The 3,401-nt window shown below is 22.6% G+C and overlaps 1 long non-coding RNA gene across 1 annotated transcript; it reads right to left on the bottom strand.

The window, feature by feature from the left end:
- Positions 1–1,665: 1,665 nt before the first annotated feature.
- Positions 1,666–2,169, bottom strand: LOC112771930 (uncharacterized). The gene is made up of 2 exons (XR_003187276.3): positions 1,988–2,169; positions 1,666–1,857 (listed from the first exon to the last, which is right to left on the bottom strand). It is a non-coding gene; the product is annotated as an uncharacterized lncRNA (long non-coding RNA).
- Positions 2,170–3,401: the final 1,232 nt, after the last annotated feature.

Raw genomic sequence — 3,401 nt, 5'->3', positions numbered from 1 at the left:
TATATTAGATAGTTGTAGTCATTTTATATATTTACCGTATGCGAACTATGCATTCATGTAAGTGAGCATTATTTCCCATATTTGTAAGTTATTTATATAAGTAATATGTGAGGACTTAATGACTCATAACTCCTTTATTTTGAAACATATTCTTTCATTAAAATAATCTAAAAACTTTCACAACTAATATTAATTATACATTTCTCTAATATTTTGCTCTACTTACTTATAACCTAACCATTAAACAATTTAATTATTTTGTTACTTTTCGAATAATATATGTTATAAAATATTGATTTGAGTAGTAAAAATAATAATATTTTATTAAAAAATAGTAAAAGCTATTTCTCTAATTATTGAGATAAATTTAATAAACTGGAAATAAAAATATACTATGTTCAAATCATTGTATAAATATTTTGGAAATTATATCGATCGTATATCTTTAATATTCTAAATGTGTCACCGAGATTTATTATTTTAGAATTGTCTTTTAAATCCCTCAAAAAAAAATTAGTCAATAAATCATATCTAACATTAATTGTACATTTTTATAGTTTTGAGATATATTCATTGAATCAAACATGTAATTTTCTTTAAATGCCAAAATCAGAGTGTTATCTTGGTAGAACTTATTGACATGATATCTGCATAGTTGGTAGAAATTAATATTTTGAAGTTTGAACCTTATCAACATGCATCTTAAAGAATATGAACTTATCCCTAAATGCATATATCTCTTCAAAAAAGGTATATGTACTCAAATTATCACAAAATCAAATATATTAATTCTGAGTTATAGTACACAAAGATATGATATTTGAATAAATTTAGTTATGGCTTAAATACAAATCTTTTCAGACACAGAAAGATTGTAGCTTTAATCAACAGAGAATTAGCAGTAAAGACCACTAGTAAAGATTAATTAAAAAGAGAGATTAAATATGCTAAAATTATTAATTAAGATCATAATAAATTTTATTTTAAAAAAAGCTATATTATTTTTATTAAGTGATAATGTTATTCTTTAACCTTATATTTTTTTATCTACCATTTTTCACCTTCCTCGCTGCAACTTTAATATCCAAAAAGCTAAGATAGAGTTTGTAGGAATCAGATGGCGGCGCCGGCCATAAAGTAAAAAAAAAAAACACTCAACGAGAAAGGGAAAGGATAGCCCCATTACGGATATACACAAGAATCGGATATACGCAAATTATTTTTTATATTAGATTGAAAATAATATTTTTTATAATCATAAATTATAAAAGTGTTATTTTTAAATGTGAAATTTTTTTATTTAAAATGTAAAAATTAGATCTTTCAATTTTTTGGAAACAAAAATAAAAATATCTGATTTATTAAGAACAAAAATCGAATTTTCTAATTTATAATCACAATAAATAAATCGGACTCTCTGATTTAATATTAAATTTTTTTTTAAAATTAATTTGTAAAATAATTAATAGATTCGATTATTAATTTTTATACCAAAATAAAAATACATGTACAACTAATAAAATTGAATTGTACACCTTTTTCTTTCATAATAAAAGATTTTAACCTCAGAGATACTTAAACACCATCAATCAATCATTGATTAAAAATCAGATATATCCCTTGACAATGCCATCACGGAGTACCGAAAATGATCAACACTGGCAATGACGCTAAACACAGCCACACATTATTATTATTGATACCAATAAACTTTATTACAGTTCTCATCGATTACAATATCTCTGTCTCCATGGATGAGCACTCCATCAGCCACTACTTTAGAGTCCAATTAGCAACACAAATCCACACAATGACGGGGGACATCTTCACTCCATACGCAACATGGACAATGGTTAACTGTAAAATATCGAAACACAAGATTTTTTTGTTTCACCTTATTATATTGATATTTACGGCATTTAATATATACACTAGTAAGAATAATGATGATAATTAAAAAAATCAGGATAATATGTTTGAAACTTACCTTCGATATTATAATTCTCACGAGATTCATCATATTTGAACAAATGCTTATTTGTTAGTACAGGCCTAGGAACCTTCACAAATATATTATCTCCATTCGTTGAAATAACTAAGAATGCTATACTTATGAAGAGGTATGAGAAGAGAACAAAAACCAGTGTTTCCTTTCTAACCATCTTTAATTTTCAATCCAATACAATTTTTGTTTTGGCTAGCCTTTGGAGTATTTATAATGGTGAAAATTTAGGTGCATTTAATTAATTTTATATGAAGTTGATAATTGAGAGTGGTTAAATGATTTTACAGTTTGATTAAATTATCATCTAACTTTTAATTATTAAACAAGTGTAATTATCTGTGCCATGCACGTGATAAGATTAAAATAATAATTTTAAATTTTTTAAAATTATTTTAAATTATAATAATTTGATTAATAAAAAAATAACATATTATACATTATTTGTTTTTTTTAATCTAGTGATAATTGGATTAACTCTAAAATAGTTATTAATCGATTTTAATAATCTACTTTCTTCAATAAATCAGACATATATATTGAATGTGATCATAAATAATATAGTAATAGTTAAATCCACTAACAAATATATTAGCTATTATCACACTATAAAACAAATTAAATATAAAGGCTATTAGCACTTATAAATCTATAAAATCGCACTGTCTTTGATTCGTGCAAGGGTTTACTTATCAAATAAACTTAAAATATGAACAAAAAATATTTATAAAATGGACCTAGCATCACTTGAAAGAATCATGAAAAATAATCAACTTACCTTATTCCACGAGAACCATTTCTATGTAAGCTAAGTCGTCTTGTTCTTGTCAAATTTAGATGAGACTTTCCATAACCTTATATATTAATTTTGATAAATAATTCTATATATATATATATATATATATATATATATATATATATATATATATATATTACGATAGTTTTTCTTAATATATATACATATACATAAATAATTCTATTCATATACATAAATAAAAAAATATAAATTATATTTTGTTAAACTCTATGTTATCAGTTATTAAAAATATTGAAATCACATATATTAATTATTTTTTTGTTATAATTATTTCGTTTTATATATATGATTATTTTTTATTCTACAATCGTGTAATAATTTTTTATTTTTTATATCCATATATATTCTTTAATTTCAGCCCATTCATACGTATATTAACAATTTTTTTTTAATATTGATGTTTTAATTTTTTATTTTCCTTTTTTCACGTATCTTTCTTTTTTTTAAATAGTGATGTTTTAATATTTCTTTTTCTTTTTTTTAAATACATTTTTCTTAATAATTACATTACTAATCTAAAATATAAAATGAAAAAAAAGTGATACATATATCCAAGAAAGAAAATAAACTTAAAAATCAGAA

The sequence above is a fragment of the Arachis hypogaea genome, chromosome 18 (assembly GCF_003086295.3).
Source record: "Arachis hypogaea cultivar Tifrunner chromosome 18, arahy.Tifrunner.gnm2.J5K5, whole genome shotgun sequence".
NCBI classification, from domain to species: Eukaryota; Viridiplantae; Streptophyta; class Magnoliopsida; order Fabales; family Fabaceae; genus Arachis; species Arachis hypogaea.
This window is presented reverse-complemented; position numbering and strand designations above follow the sequence as displayed.